The sequence below is a fragment of the Xiphophorus hellerii genome, chromosome 20 (assembly GCF_003331165.1).
Source record: "Xiphophorus hellerii strain 12219 chromosome 20, Xiphophorus_hellerii-4.1, whole genome shotgun sequence".
Lineage (NCBI taxonomy): Eukaryota > Metazoa > Chordata > Actinopteri > Cyprinodontiformes > Poeciliidae > Xiphophorus > Xiphophorus hellerii.
In genome coordinates, this window is record NC_045691.1 from 11,541,851 (window position 1) to 11,566,962 (window position 25,112).

At 37.1% G+C, this 25,112-nt stretch overlaps 1 protein-coding gene across 1 annotated transcript in view; it reads right to left on the bottom strand.

The window, feature by feature from the left end:
* r3hdm2 (R3H domain containing 2) overlaps window positions 1-24,493 on the bottom strand; it is a 49,801-nt gene extending 25,308 nt beyond the window's left edge. Inside the window, 3 exon segments of the mRNA XM_032549280.1 lie at window positions 679-838; window positions 23,828-23,881; window positions 24,212-24,493. The gene's annotated coding sequence lies outside the window, so the exon portion shown is untranslated.
* Window positions 24,494-25,112: the final 619 nt, after the last annotated feature.

The window sequence follows — 25,112 nt, forward strand, 5'->3', positions numbered from 1 at the left end:
TCTTGTGATACTATGTTTCAAACAATTTAGAAATATATTTAAGCAATTTCCAGATAACATTGTGCTACACTGAAGACCAGCAATGATAATGAAAATTTAAACACTCCAGGTGTCAACATGTTTGAGAATAAAAATTTTTTGGAACATATAAAGCTTTACCACAATATTCTATTGTGTTTTACAAAAGACACCAACAAAAATAAGTATTGTGTTTTCCAATATTGTTCAAACAACTCAAATGAGATAATTTGTAGTTTTAACAATATCACCTTTCTTTAGTGAAATGTTGTGTAAGCCATAAACAAATCGCAACCAAATAACATTGCACAGTATTACTTTTCACTAAACCCAAAAAGTGTTTTTACATAAAAAAAATAAAATAAAATAAAAGCATATTTTGTGAAGCTCAACTTAGCTTCACAAAAGCTTATTTGAGGTTTTGTGAAGCTTTGATTTGGTTAATCAAATTGTTGATTAACCAACAATTTGATTAATCAAATTGTTGGTTAATCAAACAATTTTGACATTTAAGGGTCCCTTTAGCAAACTATTAAAACACAAAGGAAACTTCTAAACAGAAATTTTCTCAAAACAGGAAAAAAATCTGCTGCAAAATACATTTAGAGAGGAAATATCAACAATGCATAATGAAAAACACATGAAATGAAATATATTTACAGCAGTCAGATGAATTGAAGAGGCAGCACTCTGACAGGCCGAGTGTGAGGTGGAGGGGGGACACCAACAGGCCAGTCACCACCTTTAGAGGTCGTCTAGGGCCTCTCGTCTCTGCCTTCGGCTTACTGCAATAGCATGGTCTTGCCTACAGTCTGGAGCCCTGGGCACCATGAAGAGAAGAGGAAGACACGAATGACGTCATCTTTCACACACTGCGTGACTCATCGCTGCTGCTGCTGCTGCTGCTATTTCTGGCAGGGAGGAGGACAGAGCAGCTGAGAACTAAGAGCTTACTAAGAATGGGCTTTAAAATCAGCACAAACGCTCACTGTTCAGTGCTTGACTTTTACAGCCTGGAATACTTGTTTTTAGAATGATAAAATCAATCTGAGTATGAGCATTTGGACGCTGTGCTTGCAATTCTGAAAATTCACATTTGAATTTTCAGAATTCAAATGAAAATTTGAATTCATTGGGCAAGCACCAAAAGGACAATAAATAAATCACAGATTATCTAAGATCCCAGTCCCACCTATTATAACTGCTCTCCATTAATGGTAATAATTAGGAAATTGGGAATTTAGAGAAATTAAAGAATAGCTTAAACAAGTCAGTTTTATTCTGGGTTTACAAAGAAATTAAGAATGCAAAAACTGTGCCATTGCTGTCATTTCAGATCTATGCAAACACAAATATTTCTAAATTACCAGACTTTGTTACATTCCACACTTTCAACTCCAATTACAAATTGTACAACAAAGGGTAGGTCGTTATCAACAAAAATATAACTTACAACAGTAACTATGACGAGTCTGGCTAAAACTACCATTTTAGATTTTATATTTAATTAAAAAATAAAAAATGCAATTTGGAAGACAAGCTACTGAACTATAGTGCTCATTAAGAACACATTTACTGATAATCAGTTTTACAAGTCAGTAGATTCCAGGTAGGGGGTTCAGAATTCCAGGAGGCACAAATTTAGGCATATGTTTAATGGGTGACATGTGTAAACAAAGCAAGGCAACAATACATTTACCAAGATCCCTGTATTGTTTTGAATGAAGAAACCAATGAGGCAGGGATTTCCAATGTGGGAAAGACCAAGGTGATGCAGCAGCAAAGTCGTCATTATCAACAGCATCAGCAGCAACACTAGATCATTGACAACGACACCCACATTCCCCAACCTCACTTTGCTTGCAGAAATCTACCACAGCAGCACAAAAAACAGCCACACTGTAATGTAGATCTGACTCAGTCATTCCAAAAATAGTCTTCTGTGTGTTCTGGGAGAAACAGAGAGAAGGCTTCTGAACTACCAAGCAGCGACAATTATTCATTTCAAATGTCAGTCCTTGCTTAATAACAGAGAGGAAGCAGAAAAAAATTGCCGCTGAAAACTACTAATGGGATGCTTATGAATAAACCAGCTTCTCCTTCCAGTCCTCTTCTGTTTACACAGCTCTGTCATCAATACTCCATAGTTTCCTTCAACACAGACATGATGCTGCCCACTGGGTTGCCAAGGAGACGATAACGTCATTCTTAACTGCTGCCATTTGATTTGAGTGAGTAAAGTGGGGATGAGGGAAAGAGTGATAATAAACAACAGTGAATGCAGAGTGTATTCGCCATCGCTAATACAAAGACAGACACTGACGACAGTTACACCACTTAATCTAGGTTCTTTGAAGTCGAGATATTATTGTAGTTTAATGTAGCTCAGCAAATATCCAGGTCATTTTACATTGCCTGGATATCTGGTGAGCTAGATATCCAGGCAATAGCAAATAGCAATACTTCTAACTGAGTACAGAAAACAGATTAAAATCTCTTGCTGCAGTACCAACATACATTTTCAGTATCCTTTTCCAACCTATGGAAAAATATAAATCATCTATTTAAAGTGCCATCCTATAGGTCAGTCACTTGGCACCAAACAGGAAACATCTGAACTTCAGTTAGCTGCAATGACAAATTGTTTTATTCTCATTCAATCTCACTCAATCTTCTGTATATCGCAACTAATTGTTATATTGTTAACCATCTATGGCCTTGAATTAGTGGAATGCAAAACTTGTGTTCCAATGCATTTCTTACAGTGTGTAGAGAGTTAAAGAAAGCATGCAGTGCAGAAATGTATGTTTCATGTTCATATGAAACATTCAATGAAACAAGAGTTCTCTAATTGAGAAACACAAACCAACATTTTCACAACTGCCCAATGCGCCCCTTAAAATTTAGAAAAGTCAGTGTTAAGAGGATAAGGATACTTCTAATTAAGAAAGATTTCTGAAAAACTAATGCTAAATCTTCAGTGGTTTCAAAGAATAAGACATCAGAGGTAATGTGTATCCATTTATGACTGGCTGACAGTCAATGTGCTTGATGCATGGTAATTTATGCAGCATACAATGTCTAAAATGATATCGTAAGTTGTGATATGCATCCATTATAAGTAGGTCAATCCAAAAGCTCCTAGACATCAAGTAAAAAAGCAGTCAGTTTAAGTTTCATGTGATATGTAAGCATTTCCCAGGTGCGCACAATGTAAAGCATTCTCACATAAAATCTGCCTTTTAAAAAGTTATTTTTCTAAAATATTTATATTTCAGAAAAAAAATGTATGCTAAAGGTTATATCTTTGGGATCAACAATTATTTTTAATGATCACCATGATACAGTTTTATGGTAAAATTACTAATTAATCCATATGTAACAACTGCTGCATCTGCTGTAAACAGATGATACACGCTGTGGTCAGGTTTCCTACTCTGCCTCTTTGCATCAAGTTACCATCTATAAAATCATATCAGCATCTGAGCTGAAATTTGGTAAAAGCCAGAAAGAGTAATGACAATGGTCAACACTGGGGTAGTAAGCAGACACACTGAATCTGATAGTGGGCTAAGCAAAATAAAGTATGTCACAAGGTTTCTTGTCGAGTCCAATTGTCAAACAAGACAACATCTCAAATAGTTTACACTTGCAGAAATAAAAGGGAAAGTCCCTTCTCCACAGCTGCTGAGAAGTGTGGGGAGATCATTTTATATAGTCCTAAAACCCAGACATACTTTCCATCCAAGACATTTTAATTCTTTCTCTAAGCAACTTTAAGACTGTAAAACAACATAAGAATAAACTTACATAGTACTGCAAGAAAACAAATACCACATTGTTGTTGTTTTTTTTCCTGGCCATATGCCTGATTAACAAATTTTCATTAACAGACACATTGTAAATGAAGACTATTATTTATACTTACAGGCAGCACTTGATACTCAGCTCAAGTCATTTAATTCACCCAACTACCTCAAAATTTCTGCAATGAAGAATCATGCACAGTAAAAATGCCTCTGTTTTTGGTGGAAACTGAATGAGAGATGAATGAAATGGTGAATGGAGGCGCAGAGCAGGAGGGAGCATGCACGTACAAACCCACAGAAGGAAGTGGGAGACACACACAGGCAACTCGACCCAATTCAGCTCGTCTGTATTCAGCTGCGCACCTCGCCCATTTGACGTCAGAGAGAACTCATTTCACTCAAGGCAGTAAGGTTATGTCTTCACTGAGTGGAGGCTGAACCGTGTGTGTGCGTGTGTGGGGGTGTGTGTGTGTGGGAGGGTTGGGGGGTGACGGGAGAGTTTGTGCAAGCTCAGTGCCTGCACATATCATATATCAGCAGCCCTCACAGTGTTTGCGCACCAGTGCTTGTCTGTGTCAGAGAGGATTCCCCTTTGCGTTGGTTGCAGTTTCACACAGGGCGGGAGGAAGGGGATGGCAAGAGAACGAGGGACTGTAAAGAAAAAAACCCACGGAGAATTGTAATTTAACAACGTCTCTGCTTCCCTTACATAAGATTTAGCTAGATACAACAGTATTGACTCCAAGATACCCGTTTTTATCAATGAAAGTTTTAAAAAGCTAGTGCATCAATGGATGACTGAAAGCGATAGTAGGTTAAAGAACACCAGCACAAACACACAAAGACAGATGAGGGAATCACGAACTGTCAAATGCAGAGGAAGAAAGGATTTCTCCTCTTTAATCTGTCTCTTTACTTCCATTTGCCACTCAATCTTCTTTTTTCCTCTTAGTTATGAGGATACCCCCATCCTTCCACGCTTAACTCAAACATCAATATCTTAATTGTTAAACCCGCCTCTAAAAGTTACCTTTCGTCATCTTTTGAAGTATTTTCTTAAATTGTCGGGTTTGCTGCTGACGCCATCCTCCTCCACTCAGCCAGCCCACTCAGTCCTGTGGGACGAGCTATGAGTCATTCTCTCCTTCTTTCCCTTCCCTCCCTCCCTAGTTACCTACCAGCCTACCTTTCTACTGCACATCTCTTCTGCTTCTCCTAATAGTTATAAAGTATATACACTGATATGCTTCGTGTTCTGTGAGAAAGAGAGGACACAAGGATTTGTGTAGATAAATTAGACAGATGAGTAAAGTGCAAAGCTAGGTAGAGATATATTTGCTGGCCATAAAATTGACAATCCTGTCCTTATGATACTCTCCATAAGGAGTGCATTCAAGAGGACGACAAGGGGATCCTGATCACAAATGCATTTTTGATGAAGATGGGAGAGAAAGAAAGAGCATAATGGAAAGGAAATGAGTGAACAAAAATCAAAACTATAAATATCTCACAAAGAAAAAACATAAAATTCTTGAGAACACATAGCTGCATTATTTATCTAATTGTTATTCATACTTTAATGTTTCCAATTCCACAACCACTGGGACTGTGTGAATGCCTGGTTTTGTCAAATATTACATCTCAAGTGAAATGCATTTAATTCTGCTGTCACATACTGTATATCTGATGAGTATAATGGTCTCAGACTGCCCTAGATGGCCAAACCTGAGATTTTGGTGGCTGAAATGCTTGAGCTCAATGAAAGAGGTAGAGATAGATCATGAGATGATGACAGAGCATAAAAAGAGGGAAATGAGGGCTTATTGCAACCAATATCTTCACTGGAATAATAGACGACAATATTGCAACTGAATGATTTCCTATATCATCAAGCCCTAAAACAGGGCTATTTATTCATATTACACAATATCCTGAATTACCCCTCTGAGGGACAATAAAGGCTGTTTTTATTCTTTTCTATGCAGAATGAATTTAACTTATTTTTCCAAAAGTATTCTCAAGCAGTTAAAAAAAAATAGAGTGAATAATGCTTTAGACACTATTTACTGGCCAACACTTTCAGATTTTTTCCTAAAATGAAACAGAAGTTTTGTCAATGATAGAAAAACACGATTGCTGAAACTGCTTCTTCAAGAGTTTAGAAAACATAAAATCAAAGATAAAATCTTAATCTTAGTATTAAAATGAAGCATTGCTGATAAAGTACAGAGCCTGAAGAAACATTGACTCTCCAAAAATATTTTCACAGGTTCCTCACATGATCTAAACCTGCTCCTACAGTCTCACAACTTCCTTCTTTGGGATGTTGCCTAGCAACAAGTATACATTTCCTCCCTATTTATTTAGCAACTTGTATTTCCCATTTTCCCACTTTAATTTACTTTCCTCCCAATTAGTCTCTCTTTCACATATACATAATGCAAATATTCCTTCTAATTTGTTTAAAAATAGTGAAGTTGAAATAATCACTGAATCAATCTTAAAATAAGATAAGCGTGACTGAGGATAATTACAGGCGCATTCATGTCTATATAAAAGGGTTGTCAAAGTAATTCATATTTTAGCGTATTTTCCGGCATACTTGTTTCATATTTTGACTGGTCCTTCGACTTATTGTGAGATATATATTTATGTGTTCATGTTTTTTTCCTCATCAAGATGCACTTTTTGACAGGTACTCTGAATGATATGAACCAAGAATTAAACATTACTGTCTGCAGCCGTGAGGAAAGCTAATCGTTGGCTGAAAGCAAGATAGCCACAGCCAAAAGAACAAGTCCATAGTTGTGTTTTTTTTAAAAACATGCCACTGGAAGAGTCTTGTGAATGGTGCAGGTACCACGCCCTGGTAGTTGCCAAGGAAATGAATGTGAATGACTTTCCAATAGAGCATTCTTGGTGTTACAGTTGCAGGCAATGGAATTGCGTCTATTACCTCAGATTTACTGAATGCGTCCCTGCTCCACTGTGCTGCGTAATTCGCCGGTGGAGCAGAACTGTTTCTGGTCATCATGATTTAGAGTTTGGGCATCAGAAACTGCCAGGAGATAGTTTCAGTGAGTTTGTTGAAAAGTAACAAAACACAAGAGCGGATCAATGATTAACATGGGCAAGATTTTCCTCACATTTGATGATTTCTAAATAAATGCCATTTGTGTGTTTTATTTTCTGTTCATTGTAGATTTTTGAGTGATGCAACTTATACTCCAGAGTGACAAAAGTATGGAAAATATGATAAAAATAAACACTGAACATCATAATTCTTTTACACATTCGCGTAAAAACACCTACAAAACAAGCCACTCACATTTTCCCGTAATTATTCAGTTTGTTTTCTTACATGCAACTATGAAAGCACGTTCAGCCAATTGCTAAAGGGCTACCTCCGCAATGCTCAGCCATTCTGGTTGGATAACAATTGTAATCTTACACACAGTTCTACAGTAACATATATTGCCACCCTAGAGAGGACAGCCCTATTTGCCAGGATTGACCAAAAAGAGTGAAGATTGCAAGAAAAATGCACGATTTAACGTCTTGTAAAAAGAACAAAAATAATTTAGGCAAACAACAAACTCAGCTGTAATTCCACAGTATATTTCCTTTCTAAGAAACCTGCCTAGCAAGATTTAGAAATAATATTTTACATTGGAAATGTTTAAATAATCATTCTTTCTGAACGAATGAATGCAGGTATCCTGTTTCACTTTTGCAGCTGTGCATATAAAAACAGAGTGATATTTATAAAAACTGACTGTGTACACCAGAGATACATGGCTTACATCTGAGTACAGTTTGTGGTTTGGAGTTATACATACAATCATAGCACACAAAAAAGAAACTACAATGAATACGTTCAATAGTAATAACGTAAATGTCTGTGTGTGTCTGTATATAACATGACATTTAAACTACAAAGAGCTAGTCAATGCTCAATCAAGTTGAAAAGCAAGCTTCCAAGTACTCAAGCTATGCATTTTTAGTCAAACATATAATTAAACTGTGCACAGAAAACTAAAGAGAAATGAGACCAATAGAAAAAAAACCAAACACCTCAGAATCACTAATAAATCTATATAATTCACCAAACTGAGATAAGCTTTGGGAAGGCAACAGCGTAAAGACGGCCACCTAATATAATAATATTTTCTTTAAGCTGTCTGTGAAAGATACCTCACTGTAGTTTGGCAGGCACTAAAAAATTTAACGGCACCAGAGACCCTTTAGCTGCCGTCTCTAATGTGCTCGTCAAACATTTAAACCTTTTGTTACAAGCTACAGCTAAATGACATTTCTTCTTAACTGTGAAATTAATAGATTTTGATTTTCAAAGTGCTTAGGTAGCTTGTCTTCTTAAGAATGTTAAGATCTGCTGGACAACTCGGCTTGCAGTGCCAGTATGGCTGGTTTGACTTTTCTGGAATAAAAATGGGTTGCAGCTACTGCGATTATTATAAACCTTATGTAATTTATCGGCTTCCTTCAGTGTTAGAAGCAGGGAGCAGTGGAAGAGGGTGCTGGAGAGATAGGAAAGAGAAGACAGGAGGGAAACATGGAGGAGCAAGGGGTGGATAGTGAGACAGGAAGAGAGGAAAAACTTCTCAATGATGAAACAATCTGCACTCTTATGTGATTGGACCGTGCTTCCACCAATGGGAGGACCAGCTCCATGGCAACAGGCTCTGTCACCAAGAGAAAAGCTGCCATATCCCTCAACACCCCCATATTTTTCCTTTCCTTTTCACTCTCATGACCCATGCTTTTCCCAACCACAAGGCCCGGTGTATTTTTCTTTAGATGCTTGCATAAAATAACAAAAATAAAACAGTGTACAGAACAACAACAGAAGCAATATGAGTTACTTAAATCTAGGATAATCCAGATCCATCATATATACACAGGAGCCCACACGTGCAACAAAATATGGTTTCTAGGTGTCCAGACAGACACTCTCGGATTTTTAGAGAGATCAGAAGGTGACTCATTCACACACAGTTATTGAAACGAGCAGACAGACAAATGCTTCCCTAACACACTATCTAACCACACACAGTTCTGTTCCACTCCATCTTGATGAGGGCAGAGATTATCTGATCTCTTGAAGCTGCACCTTGAAATGAACAGATTGAGCTTACATCAGCAAAGTGAGACTTCCAAATAGGGCTGGACAAAAAAGCACAAAAAACTGTGATAAATGTGACTTTTAATAATCAATCTGAGTCTTCATCACATATAGTTTACTATAGCAATGAAATAATCTGTTTCATTGATTCTTTCAAGTGTGTTCATGACAGCAACACACTTGTTGATTATACTTACATGTCTTTATATTTATTTCAACATGTTTTGACAACTTTCATGTCCAACTTTCATAATTACTGACATCGATATTGCTGCTAGTATTAATATTGCTTTATTACATCCAGATTTATTAAACAACCTACCGGTACTATTTTTTCAATGCAAAAAAAATAGTAGGTAGCTTCACATGCAAAACTCATGTTGTATTCATGGGTAAGCTAACGGTTACTCATCTTAATGTTTGAGTCAAATAGTTAACTGTCAAACATGTACAACTCCTAGTTGAAGTACCAGGTTTGAGACTCTGGCTACGCTTTTCCAGAACTTTGATTTTCCTCTAATAACCTCATTCTTATGTGAACTAGGATATATCCTTGGACTCAATGTAATGTTGAAAGACAAACTCATTATTCATCTTTCTAGCTTATATTCAACTAGCTGTAGTTCAAAACTAATTGGTTTTTCAAACTGTTCATATTTTAAATCCTCTTTGAACAAAATTAACCCCAGAGCTAAGTGTCGCCACCATGTTTCAAGATGGACAGGGTTCTTGGGAGATGCCAAGCGCTTTTTGGATAATGTCATAGAACTTTAAACTTTGTTTCAGAGCATCAGAGCATAGTACATTTTCCATTAGGGAGATTTTATTAGGGTCTGGATGTTTTTACATGTAGAACGCAAATAAGTGAATGTCTGTCTTTTCTTCTACTTAATTTTAAAGAGGCGTGCAGTTTTTACTTCAATATTTGAGGACTTTCGTCACTGTGTCAGGGACAAATTCTGTGATGCAAATTATGCCTATGTAATCTTCTTGTCAAAAAAAAAAAAGAAAAATCATTATTTCAATGTAAAAAAAAAAACCTACAGAAAATTAAGAATTCATGGATACTCAATTGCTTCAAAATCAATTTAAGCCCATTCACACCTACCCAAATTGTTACACTTCTTCCAGCAACAGTGATGCAATAACAACAACAGACACTCAGCTCCTTCCCTTGCCACAGCTGCTCACATGACTAAAACAATAATCTGCTGGAAGGTTTATAATCTGCTAACATAGCAAGTAAATTCAGAAAAAAAAACATGCAACCCTCTTTAGCCAACAAGGAAAAAAATCTTTTGGAGTTACTTTTCTTATGAGGCAGATGAACAAAAAAAAAAAAAAAAAAGCTAAAAGATGCCACAAATGCTAGATCTTAACTGTAAGGAACCCAGCGACTTCAAAAAAAAAACAAAAAACGCTATTGACTATAAAATATATTTTTAAGTATTGGTCTCAATCTTAAAATTTTAGTATGATGACTTATAGATCCTTCTCATCTTTTGGATTCACAAAGTAAACCAGTACATGGATGTAGGATGCAAATGACAAAAAGTCAGGAAAATCCTACTGGAACAAAACTTTATTTTAGATTAATCAGATGGTCTCAATTTTTGTTTATACAACCAAGCCCTTTAAAAGAAGTTTGTAAACTTGAGAGCAACCGTAAGAGATGTAGTCCCATCTGTGTAAATCAGGAAAATTTAGGATATTCTGCAATGCAACTAAATTTTATTCACTGCAGAATTACTAGTTGCTGCACATTATTCAGGCAGGTTTAGGTTTATGATGATGATGTAGCATAAAATTAAATCTTAATGATATATATTTAATAACCCTCCAATTTCTTGCAACCACTTTATAAACAACTCAAAACATTCATATTTGCTTACATGGTATGGGCTGTATTTTGAACAGTAGAAAGGATTATGGCAGGTACCCTGATATTCAACACAAAAAGATTTTTTTTTCATTGCTTTTCAGTATTTTGTTGAAACTACATTTTTATAAATGTTAAATATCTTTAAATATCTGCCAAACACTTTCTATGCACAACAATAAGGCATTTTCCAGTTCCTTCCACTTTTCTCTACGTTGGCAAACTTGTGGAACTCAGGTTTTCAGATTCAGCTTTCAGCTTTTCTACTTTAGTCAGGCAAGGTATTATGTAAGATATACAATAAAGCCATACATAAAGCACTTTTGTGGAATACATGAAGGCAGGTCAAAGGATATATTTGAGAAGTTTCAAAATAAAATTAAATGTTAGTGGCAAAATTCTGCATTTCATTTTAGAAAGGTTGTGGCGAAATAAATGTATAAAACAAAAGTTGGATTTTGTGTCACTTCAAAAATATATTAGGAAGGAACAAATCTGAAGATTTGCAGTTATTCATATTAGCAATGGCTATCTGCATAAATATACATGTATATTTCAATATGGTAAGTAAATATTTTATTTACCACTTGCTTTGCATACGTACACAATATGCACCACAAATATTTTATGCCATGTTCTTATTCTACTAATTTATTATTTCTCAAAACTTGTCTGGCTAACTATAATTTTTTTATACAACAGTGTGTAAATTAAGACATTAAAACATTTCAACTGATGAAATGTGCCTTGCCATGTTACTGCACTTTGTAGCAACAGATTTTTTTAGAATGGTATTGATTTGAATGAAATATGAAACAGAATCTGCAAATGACTACTATTTAATGACGCAACTGGTTTTTGAGAGAGAGTGAAGATCGAGACACCTCTATTAAAGACAAAGCAAAGCTTTCTGTATAAGTCTTTGGAACTTAAATTACTAAATGGCAAAAGAACTCAAATGCAAACACAGCTTCTCCCTATGTTTTCCCCAAACAAGCTATTACAATAACAACACTTCAGTTAGGCAGTTAAGTAGGTATATGCAATTATTATTTTTCCTTATGGGATTGAACATCCTTTTATTTTTTGTTTCTTTGTGTAAATATGCAATATGGTAATTTGCAAAGTAAATAATTTGTTGTTAAATATACAGAAAAGGTTTCCCCCTTTGCCAAAAAAACTGCATCTAGTGAATAGATTTCAAGTGCCAAATGTGTTTTGTCGTTATTGCGGGCCATCACTCTGATGGAGGTTACATATTGTGTGAGCTAAAATATAGGCCAGACACTCAAAACTCATTCAATAAATATGGCTGACGTTATAGTACAGAACCAGGGATTAGAGTCCTTCAAATTTGGCAGTTAATAAAGTAAGACTCAAACTCTACATGTTCATTTTTTGTATATAAAATAAGCTTGTCTCAAATTACGAGAATTTTCCTTTGTGATAAACACAAACGCACTGATTTGCCGTGCACACTTATAAGCAGGGTCTCTAGGCTACCATGCAACAACAGTGATCAAGGTTCTAGAGTTGCCAGCTAGCTAGCCTCATGCTGGGAAAAGTATATTGTCAATCAAACTGCCAGGCTGCCACTATAAAGAATAAACAAAGTTACAAGACAGCAAATCCTAAACTTCAGTGGACATTTTACAACTTGTTTTCTATCCCTAATGAACTTCTAAAACTGTTAATCATGTTTTCACTGGGTCCTTTGATTTGAAATATCCCATTGTTAATTTCATGGTTGCTTTGCTTCCTACTTATAATTTCTGTGTGAAAGAGTGTGTATGTCACTGCTGCTCTGGCTCAGATTAGAAGCTGGTCTCTGGGTCACATAGCTGACTTGACAGCAGTGTCACATCACCAATGTGCTCTACCATCTGTTTATCTGTTAAAGTCTTATACCTAAAATCTGAAGCATTTTTCATCTTATTTCTTCCTCATGAGTCTCTTCTCCTTCATAACCATGCTGTTATACAGCAGAGGGAATACAGTTTCTCCAATAATAACGGTAAAATTTTACTTCACTTTGAAGTTTGCTATAAGATTTCTTTTTCTTATTTTGGCTCCTCTATTTGCTTCCTCTAACAAAAAATCAGTCCTCAGCTAGCATACTGACAACTTTGGGTGTTTTCACACTTGATAGTCCAGTAGACTCGGTTCAATTGGGGACCAAAACTACAACATTTGTTACATTTCCCACTGGTGCAGTTTGTTTTCACACTGCACTGTGTTCAACAAAACCATTTCACCCCCTTGCCTGTGGTGCCGCTGCACTGAAAACCACTGAAGAAAACGACACAAAAACCTCAGAAGAAAACAAGAGCACAATTTCCTTCGTTGTAAAATGTAAAGAAAAGTGGAGTGGAGTCAGATATTAATGGTTGTAGGATTTCTCTTTTGTCTTTGGTAAAAGATTAAAAGTCATTTCTCCCGCTAGCGCAAGACTCACACATTTGTTTTGATTTTATTTACTCAGAATGCCCAGCAGGAACTGTTGGGTCTCCGGCCAGCTTGGAATTCAAGAGTTCCAAACTCTTGAATGCCAACCATTCAAATTTGAAACTGCATTAGAGTTCAATTGCACCTTCACACCTCCCAAACCAACCAGACTTTCTAGACAAACAAACTAGAGTTTGATTAAAGTGGACTAACCAGGGCAGGTGTGAATGCACCCTTATTTTCCTGTAGGTGCACAACCTAGGAAATCAGTTTGCAAAGTTGCAAACTACGCAACTATTAATCACATGTACTATTTCCCCATAATAAAGATTAGGATTTCAAATGTAAATTTTTGTCCAGATTAGGATTTTACTCAAATGTATACATTCATCTTTGGTCACATCAGTTCTCTGTGTGCAGTTTGGGAAACATTCTTTGGTCCCATCTCTCTAAGTTTTTGAATAACAGACAACAAGAAAGAAAATGTCTTGAAACCTAACATCCAGGCAGCTTTTTTATCTAATGTTGGGTTGCTCTGGTGGGCATTTGTTTTTTTCTAACTGACAAGAGAATATCATCATTAAAACCTTTGCATTTTGTAAAAATAAGGCAAACCTGAACAGATCCAGCAGCTGATGAGACTGAGATGTATGTTGTTTGTTGTTTTTAATGCTGAGATGGATGCATACATGCACATAGAGGCACTCATTATATAAACAGGCCAGATACAACACAAGACAGATTTAGGCCAAGTGAGCAAAAAAAAAAAAAAGAAACAGGAGGGGAAGAAATGATGAAGAGCATTGTGGTGCTGATTTTTAAACGGTAGAACCACCATACAAGCTAAGGGGAGGAAGAGTCTGGCCCTCTAAGCCTGAAACTGTGCTCACACCATTAGAATGGATTGCTATTTATAGCAATAGATTTTTTATTCAAGAAGGATCTGTTGTTATGCTTTTTCTCACGCTTGTGCAGCCTCCCTCTCACCTTCCTATCTACTCTCTGTTCCTGCACACAGTGTTCCATAAATAAAGGTGCAGACACAATTGCAAATGTTCAGATAAACTTGAATTTCACTCACAGGAAAGGTCAAAGGTTACCTTTAAAAACAAGCCTATATATTGAATGCCCCTTAATTGTATAGCACCTGTCTATCTATGGGAGGGGGGTCATGACGAAATGTCAAAAGTGTTTTATGCAAGTGGTTTTAAATCCTCACTTCTTCCCTCCTTCCTTAAGCTGACAGTGTTGCAGAGCAGCGCCTACTTCTTGGTGACTCTCCACCCCACCAGACCAACCCCACCCTCCCACACAGAGACAGAGGAAGGGAATTCCTTATTACCTCATCAATGCTTCAGAAAAAAAAACAATGTTTGCCTGTACATCTACATCATCTATTTAAGCACAAACTGACTAGTAAGCACAAACTTGATTATTAGGCATCTATTAAGGACCACCAACAATAACAAAACCAGGACAGAACTGCCTAAATTAAATTAGTTATATATGGAGAAATGTTTAAGGTACAGGCCACAATTGCCAAGCTACTCTAGGACTTTAGCTATGCTGCAGGGATCTTTTAATTTTTTTATAAGAGGAAGAACATGTAAAAGATGTTCTTGCCATTATAAGTCATTACATTAGTGACAATGCATGATAGATAATAGCTAGTAAAACTACATCATACACCAATTTAATAAAGATCACAATTACACAGATAAGGCTGTTATCAACTGCATGTAGATAACAGCCTTGTTGATCTTCTGCTAAAGCAGGAGTCTCACAACTAAAAGAACTTTACCATGGTAAAAAAAAAAGAAAAGATAAATCAGTGAATGTAGTACTCAATCAAGACCAAGCTTTAAAAATATTTACCTCAGCATGTAGTAGTACAAATGAAGGAATTCCATTTTCTGCAGCAAGTGAAGAGAGATTCAAGAGACTCCAGGTCTGCCACTATCTTCAGCTCATTGTACTTTTCTCCATCTTCACGCCTGGTGCGTTACCTTTCTCGCTGGAGATACTATCGGCTCTGCTTTTTTAATTGGTTTTATGAGAAAAGAAAAAGTCTCTTCTGGCTTCCCCCCCTTTATCAGAATGTGGCACAGGCACTACAGCGGAAAAGAGAAAACCTTGCTCGCAAACTAGCCCCCTCTTTGCCTACCAATCTTATGCTATCATGCGCACAGTTTGTACCGCTCCCTGCTCCTCAAACCCTCCCTTTCGTGCAGATTCTCATTCTCTCCCCTACACATCTTGTTTGCTCTTTGCCTCTGTAACAATATAGTTGCAATGACGGCCGAAGCAGGGCATTCAAGAAGCCCAGCTGTTAACAGGGCTGCTTGGATCCGCTAGCACATCAGTTGATTCAACAGCACTTCTCTGTAATGACCAATTGCAGTAAATATTATTTAATAGATGCAGTTTCAAGGTTTGGCTTTGTTCTGTTAAAAAAAATAGAAAAAAGAAAAAAAAAAAAAAGATACGTCACATAGTCTGAGGACACACTAGGCGCCATTCATCACTCTCCATTTTTCGGAAGCTCTGTCATCATCTGCAGCCTGTGTCTGGCCAAACTGAATAAGCTTCAAGTACTGACAGCTGCTGGTGAAACTCAAGCACTGCTGCAATGGATGCAAAATAAAAATTATACCCGGGGAGGGATGTGAGAAGGGAAGAAAAGGAGATGGGAGGAAGAAAAAAAATTAAACCACCTCATTAGGAAGGAAAACCTTATTCCCACTAGACAACATATTTGCATGTTCTCCATACAGTCACTTAACTGCAAACGTCAGCTGAAAGACGCTGCGGAACAGGGGCAATCAAAAGTTCAGCGACAAAAAATATTTTAGCAGCAAACTTTATGTAAGGCAGTTACTTAAGCTCTGGAGCTGTGTTCTGATTGGCTAAAGCTTCAACTGAAATATGTGTGGTCAACTAAGGTTATGAGCAAAGGAACTCATCTTACTGCCATCTAGTTCACTGAATGTATTTCTTCCACAGACTTAGCACAGCAACTACAGAAACATGTCACAGGGCTCTTAATCAATCTTCATGGATGGTTTAGCTATAAGACAAAAGTGCCAAAGACATGATGACTGCTGTCACCTTTTTGTTGAGCGTAGACAACTTTACCGCTTCACAATATACAGAATCACAACTGTCATCACAGCATCAGTGTCTACTGATTGCATCCAATCAGTCAAAGGACTGACTCGATGCAATATTTGGTAGGACATTATATTTCAAGCAACATGCATTCATGTCCAGCATGCAAAAAAATAATCTAGCCAGTTGAGTGGTTTTTCACTGCCCTTGATGCCCACATTTGATAGAGATTTTAGAGAAACTAATAATTTATAAAACCATAAAAAGTGGTAGGCACATTGTGGTAATGAGAAACAACATTAGAGTTGGGAAAATGTGTATTAATTGCAGCCAATATAGTTATTGCAATGATAACTATCAATGCATTAATGGCATGTTGTCCTTACATCATGCAATCAACATCATTTACTGACAGCTTAGAGTTGTATTAATAAATAGTAAGCTCAGGTACTGAAGCAACATATTGTTTTCAAAATCTGTTTTTTGGCCATGTAAGCTTTAAAGTTTGGCTTTAAGGCCAAACAATATTGAACAATGCCAATAATCTGCAGTTCATTTGAAAAGAAATCACCTTTACATGCTCTAAATGTTTCACTTGTTAGTTTGGTACCTAAGACACAGAGGGAAAGCCTTTAATTTACCTTCAAGGTTATCCAACGGTATAAAGGTGAAGGTTCAAATTTACATCGACTTTTTTTGTTCTTATCAAAAGGGCAGATTTTCTACGCTTACATCATACATTTTACTTAAATGCAACAGGGCAGCATTAACAGCAGTGGGGACTGGGATGAGTGCCGTCACCTGCAACACACTCACAATTTAAGAATTGTGCAAAACATTAACAAGTCGAGAAAATGAATAGCTGCTCCCCTTAAAACTTGCAGACCTTATGTACATTAAAATAACAAACCAATTGATGACTTTGTAATCCTAGCATGACCCTGGACAAATTTGTCTTAGGGTGACCACATGACTGGGATAAAGGGGATGCCATGCACTAATGCCATCTAATGCCTAAAAACAAGTCCAGCTGCAGCTGCACTTGAACAACCTGGTTGCTTCTTTTTACAGAACTACTAGAGATGGAAAGTAGCGAAAGAGAAAGAAGAGTCATCCAGTGAGAATACACAGTCAAAGGAACAACAGAGACTGATGAGGTTTAACCCTCAGTTTTGACATGCAACGTACTGCTGTTCTAAAGCCAACGGGAAACTAAAAAAAATAATAAAATAAATTCATTGACAATAATATATTTCGCCATTATGAGCTTATTAGTAGGCGAGTAAAGCCTGCTGCAATAGAAAACCTATAAGAAAGGCATACACAAACACCAAGCAAAACCTGAAATGTTGGTATAACCATGCACACCGTTTTCCCTTTTCCCTTTATGCATTCTGTGAGAACCCTCCACTATTGGACCACTGACACATACGTGACACATACCCATTCTCAGGCCAGACTTGATGCTGTCAATTCCCTTCTGCTCAGATCAATAATGTATATAACTGAAGCGAAAGATGGGCATGAAAAGCAAAATGAAAAACAAAAACACTAAAAATGGAAATGCAATAGGAGTAACAAGAACATGAAAGAAAGGGGAACAAATAAAGATGGAGAGGGAGATGAACAGATTCAGGAGTGGTAAAGAGAAGAGAAGCAGCAGCAACAGCACCACACTTGGTGCTTTGGCAGAGATCTATAAATAGCTATTCAAATCTCTCTAGAAAAAGACACTCTTCTACTTATGCTGCTCTATAGACAGATTCAGAGACAGAAGCTGATATGAATATCTTGCTGACAAACTGATTGCATCGGACATAATAACAGTCAAGTGTTTTCATAATGGGATTCTAGAAAATACTCAAATCATACTTTTGCAATGACAACTCTGGCTGTTAAGAGTATTTGATAAGAAATCAAAAACAATAAGGCTTGGTCTTAAAACTTGTAATTGGGCAGTAGCAGACTAAAATAAGCTCCTTCACAAAACAAACTGTTTTAAATCCATTTTCAAATGTTCATGCAATGCAGAAACAGGTACCACATAAAGATTCACAAGCTGCAGGGTACAAAAGGGGAAAATATGTTGTCAGAGAAGCAGATTATTTTTTCTCTCTCTCACTGGTGGCCTTAGCAACAGTAGATTGTGGATTCAATGACTCACCTCAAGCAGATCTCACTATAGATTATTTTTTCTCAATGATTTGTCCCTTACACCAACACCTCAGGAAGGGTATGTTTTGGTACAGAGCACAAATTTTCATCGAGACATCAGCCACAACAAGCCTTTTTTGTAAAACCAGATACTGATGCCAGTCCTACTTCAATTTGATAACAGCTCATGTCTGATTTCTTCCTACAGCAGAGTCATGTTGGTTTATCACTGAACACTTCCACTGACAAATCTTTAAGCAAATCTTTCCACCTGTATCCTCTACCTGCATCCTTCATGAATTGCATAAATTGTGATGTTGCAAGTACTACTTAATATTAGCTTTGAAAAAAGTAACTGTGAATGCAAAGCAAAGGACTAGTAAGGCAAAAATTCATAATGCATCTTGTTCCATTGCACTGGACTTTAAATAGGTGGCACAAAAAGTCTGTTTAGTCTCAATCAAAAACTATGAGGTCAACTGCTCTTTGCTCTGGACAATAACAGTTGTTGCTATAGTAGCACTAGCTTATCTAGACTAGAGTCAGCACTTTAACAGCTCAAACAGAAAAACTAGTTCTCAGTGAAGCCCACAGTTTCTATGGAAAATTGCTCTTGTTGTTAGAGACTTTAACCACAGAAAACTATAATAGCCCATTAAACTACAGAGAACAAATTTTCATGGCAATTTTATTAGCAAATGTGGCTCTGCTGGTAATCCTCAATTAGCAATTTTTAAAAATCACATCATTTGAGAATGCAAATAATGTTTTTTTTCCCTTTACAAATGCACATGTCGCTTTCCTAGAACAGATGGTTGAATCACAGCTCTGAAAGCCTGTGCCGTGATCCCATCTAATTATCACAGCAATCTTGCTATTTTCAGCTTCACTGTCAAAAAGTAGGGCCATAGCCAAGACACAAAGAGCAATGACCATTTTTCAACAAAAATGTGTTTTACAAACTGTAAATTCATCGTGCGGATTGAGAAATTAGTCTTCAATGGGACAGTAAACTTTAAAAGACATAAATACTATGTAAAGCTAAAATTGATATAGTGAAAACTGATTTGTAAAGAAATAAATGTCATTCAAACTCCAAATGGAAAATTTTCAGTTTAACAAAAGGTTTTTTAAAGTTAAGCAAAACATAGTAACAGCCACACCAACTTGCCTATTGAATTCACAAAGTAGATACAAAGACAATGACAGCCATAAACCTGAAACAACACCCTTAGTTACAAGGGAAAATTATTTGATTTGTGACAGTCCACATTGTTGCATTGTTTAATATTGATGACAATATTCAGTAAGTAAATTAATGAAAGCACGCAATTGTTAATTTTAAAAAAACTGACATATTGCACAAAAGTCAGGTTTTTTTCCCAAGTTGAACAAAGTTAAAATAAAACAAAAAAATTATTTAGATATAAATATAGCACCAAAATAAATCATTTATAGCTTCTAGCTCAAGCAAGTTAAATAAAACTTTGTCAATCTAAATGGATGTTTTCTGCAAATTGGTATCGGCCAAAATCTCAATTGGAAGGTCAGATTTTTTAAAGTTTGTTAATCGGCAATCAGCCAGAACAATGCAATCGGTGCACCCCCATTTACAAGGTCTAAAATTAAAATGATTGAATGCTAGACTTTATAAAACCTTATAGAAAACCTATAGTGATTCGATACCTCAAAATAAGTGTAAGAAAAATGTATAGCCTCAACAAGTAGGACTTCAATGGGGTTTTAATTAATTGAGTAAATAATTTTGAGGAAAATCTGTTCCTCAAAAAGTTTATTCTCTGTCTCTCCTACACATAGCCAATGGCTGAGTATTTCTTGTGAGCAACTTTGTGCTCGGTCTTATCCTCTGGACCCGAAATCTTATCCATTTAGCTGTGTCTCTTTATTAAATGAGGACATAAAACATAAAAGCAAATCCTGGACCAATCTTAAATCTTAAACTACCAGTAAGTTGTGGCAGATGGCCACTCACACCAAGCCAGAATTTGCTTGAGGTTTCTTCCTGTTTAAAAGGGACTTTTCCTTTTCGCTGTCACCACATTTGCGCTCAGAATGAGGGACTGCTACAAAGTCAATGACACAATGCAAGCAACTGTCCACTGTTGCTATCTATAGGAGGATTGAAAGCTGCAAGTCAGTGACTCAATACAATCAACTAGATTTCCTTAGAAAACTTTTTATACAATTGGAAAATTAAACTAAACGTTCCAACTTTATTTGATAACTATGATCAATTTGAAATGCATGTAACTGACTTTAAGTCTGTCTGAACAATTGGATTGACTTGTTTTGTCTGATTGTAAAATTCCTTGAGGCAGTGTTTGTTGCGAATTAGCACTATGTAAATAGTTATAAATGACTGAGAATCTACAGCAGTGTATATTAATAAACCAAGTTGGGGCGTGCCATGGTGGCGGAGGGGTTACCGCGACCCACATTCAGAGGCAACGTGGCCTCGACGTGGCTGTCGCGGGTTTGACTCCCGGACCCGACGACATTTACTGCATGTCTTCCCCCTTCTTCTTCCCTGTCAGCCTACTTTGAAAAAGGGACACTAGAGCCCCCAAAAAGACCCCTTGTGGGGCGATAAAAAAAAAAAAAACTAAGTTGAAAATGTCACTTCCCACTGAAATAGTCTTGTTGCTCACATTCAAATTCTGCCGTCAGCTTCCACCTTTAATTAAAGCCCGAAACACACTGTGCGAATTCCAAAATCGTAAGACTTGAATGTGTCACACTGTGCAAGCAGGACATTATAAAATCTTAATGGTAACCTGTGTCACATTGTTAGATGGAAGACAGTAGATTGCACAAATTGCTGCCGAGTTACAGCAGTTAATGGACCTATTGTTAGTCAGATGCTGAAAAGAGGGAGAGGAGGTGGGAAAAGAGACATGGCTGGGCAAAAGAGGGCACAAATCAGACACAGTCACAGTGCCAGTGACACTGCTCAATTTTTTCAGAAAATATTTGACACCTTTCATTTATTTTATTTTTTTTTTGTTGAGAGAGAGCTGACATGCATCTGGCACACTTAACCTTCAACTAGGGATGCTCCGATCAGGTATTTTGCTGCAGATTCCGATACCGATCATCCATGAGGCCAATCTCTGCCGATCACTTGGAATGGCTGTTAATTTTTCACTTTAGGTAGAAATGATACTATGTTATCTGGTGAAATGGAAAAATTATCTGGCAATAAATTCACCTAATTTATTAGGTGAATTCGCCTAATTTAGAAATAATAGACATTTTTTAATACACATCTAAACTTTTTTTTCTCTTTTAAGTTATATGCTGCAGCTTTAAGCAGATGTTCGGTGTGAGAGTTCACCGTCTGGTGGAGGTTGAGCGGCGCTACATCTGTGAAATATTACTACCAGTAGCACATAGCGGTGGTCCAAGAGCGAGACCAGAACCAGCGTCTTACACCGCCAGCTCAAAGACTTGAATTATTCTTCGGGTTATTTGTTTAGCTTTCTGACCGTGATGCTAATCCGGGTGAGTGTTGGTAGTTGTGCGCTGCTTTACCTGCTATCTGGCCGCTCCAGACGTCCTTTTTTTCCTTTCTTTTTGAGCCTTGATTTAGCCAAACTCCATCAAGTGCTTGTTTTTTTAATGCCATATTAGATTCGTTGTGTTGATGCATTTTGACATGCTTCACCCCGAGGTAATTTTCCGCCACAACACACAAACGTCCCCATTCACTCTGAGAGTTATAGTTCCACATGACAGGATTTGTTGCGGCGCGCTTGCGCAGTATGAAGGAAAGAGGAGATACGCTGCACAGGCTACAAAGTGAGATAAATGTGATCAGCAACAAGAGACAGTGATCGGCGATCACCGATCATACACTTTTTCCCGGAAATTGGCCGATTATGAACGGTGGCCGATCAGTCGGCACACCTCTACCATCAACCACAAGAACAAGCTTACAACCTGAGATTTTTAAAATAATTCTTTCACAGTTAAATATTTTAGGCTGTTACGGTCAATAAATGCAAAGCAAAAACTCAGCTTAGGGAGAGCACAACAACCACCAATGAAATCCAATTATTTTAATTTTCAAGAATGTATTGTTTACATGATGGTGTTGCTTCTGAATAAAGAGTACTTTTAAAGGGATTTAAAATTGCAATTTAAAAGAGTGTTTTATATAAAATTGACTTTTTGAGCTTTATATCACATTATAATATTAATCCCTCATCAAAAACATAGTTGGAGTGTTGCTTTGACTCATTCATGCATGTTTGAGAAATTCTTGAATCTCCCATGGCAGGGGGTGCCTAGACGCTTAATCTCACAAAGCTCCACCTTGGAGCTGCTGTCTCCAGCCGAGCTTTTGCCTCACAGAATAACCCCCTCCCCACTCTGCTCCACCAGACTAGTGGTAGCAGCAGTTAGCAAACACCTGGTAGAACTGTGTATCTGCAGAGCTTATCATGCAAACCACCTCTCACTCCAACACTCCTAAGTGCAGTTGAAACAACATAATAAAAAGGCACTGTGATGAAGAGCTGAAGGCAGAACGGAGCTTTGTAAAGAGACACAAGCCTAATTTCAAGGTGTCAAAGTGCGAAGTCAAATTTCTTTTAAATTATGTTTAACATATACACCATTTTATAAGAACTGAAGGTAACAGTTAATTGATTATGCTACAAAATGACATTATGAGCTTGGAAAATGCATAATACAGCCCCTTTAATGTTAAATCAAAAGTATCAGAAAAAAATGTCATCCATTCAATCAAGGAAAATTAGCATATTCTAAACAAAAACTGACATAATCATCCAATTAAAAACTTTGTTCTGTTTTTTTTTTACTTCATCTTTTATAGCATAACTACACATAACAGTCATATTTCTTGTATTCACTGAAAATTATATATGTGTATGTATATATATATATATATATATATATATATATATATATAGTATCTACAGCACAGTGATGATACCATTGACTGCGCTGCGTGCTTTAAACGTCTCTCTAAATGTATTCTAATTTTAACATTTGGACCCATCCGCAACTATAAATGTCTTAATTTCCATTTTATTCACACAACCGCGGAGTTTCAGCAACATCTTTCTCACACCACGAAGACGATTGTGAGCTATCTTAGCCATCTGATGCCTGCCATTGAGTACGCGGACTTTAAAGATGGTGTTTCATGTTACATTACAAATGGGACTAAATATAGTAGATCATCAATTATAGATTATCTCAAGTCATCTTCGTGGTTCAGCTTACCGTTTTGGTGGTCGTGTGTTTAGACTCCCGTGTGAAAAATCCTTAAAGTTGTCACTGTGAAGGATATACGGCAGTATGGTCAGTCGTGGCTGTGCAGTTGACTGAAAATATTAGCCGCTAACAATAGCTAGCTTCTCGTTCTAGCCTGCTTCCTCCAAAGAGTATAATTAGCTACCAAGCTAATATTAGCCAGGCTAGCTAGCCTTTTCTTTTCAATGTACGCTAAGTATCCAGGGCTCATAAATCCTACTGTTTAAGTTAACAACGTCTATTAGGCAAGGCAGTACATGTCTACAGCGATGTGAATCTTGTTATAAAGCAATCGAAGTACTGCTGTGTCCTTAAATAGGGGGATTAGGTTTGCTAGCTCCCAGAATGACTTACCGCTGCTAATGTGATGTTGCTGCTAGCCTGAGTTGGATCACTGCGACCCGACTGTCAAAATAGCGCCGCGTGAGGGGACAGCGCCACGAAAGTTAACGGCAGGAAAGCAAGCGCTTAAAAGCAGGGGCAGTCAATACTGTCAATGGAATACTGCAAAATACAAACACAACACTAAAGAACAAAACGATATAAATTAAAGAAAAAATAAACAAAACACTAGTCCCCCTCTTCTCAGCTCCGGCTTGAGTGTCGGCGTCAGTTTTTGCCCCCCACCCCCCTCACTGACTGTTGACGTCAGTGACGTACCTTTCCGTCGCTCACTCAGAGACGTTCAGAGTACGGAGAAAGTTGTTAAAGCGTTATCGATCTTAAATAGAAGGCAAAACCCCGAAAACGACAAGCGAAAACCAAAGGGTGCCCTTTTAGTCGTTGGTAGGTGGTTGTCGTTCAGACAAGGACCTTCAGAAGAATCCAATGGCAGTTGTGGTGCAAATTACCAAGAGGGTCAGTGTTTTGTTTTGCTTTTTTTTCACAGGAAACACAAAACAAACAAATAACAATGCACATTTTCATCACTTAATTAGTATATTAAGTGAGCTAAGGAGCCATTTGTGACTCCTGAACTGCTGCAGGTTGCAAACCTCTGATCTGTCAGATGAAAACTGTCATCCTGTCAACATAGTTGATCCTACTAAGAGTGCAACACCATATGTTGCTAAAGTAAAACCATGATCGTAATAATAATAATAATAATAATAAGTGAAAGGGACCAATTAGTTACAGTCTATGTGCCAGCTCATATCATGATAAAAAATTAACTTAGTATTATCTCTTCAGTATAGGGGCCACACCAGGAGCTAGGACCAATTCTTCAGGACCAGTTCTCATACTTAACCTTTTC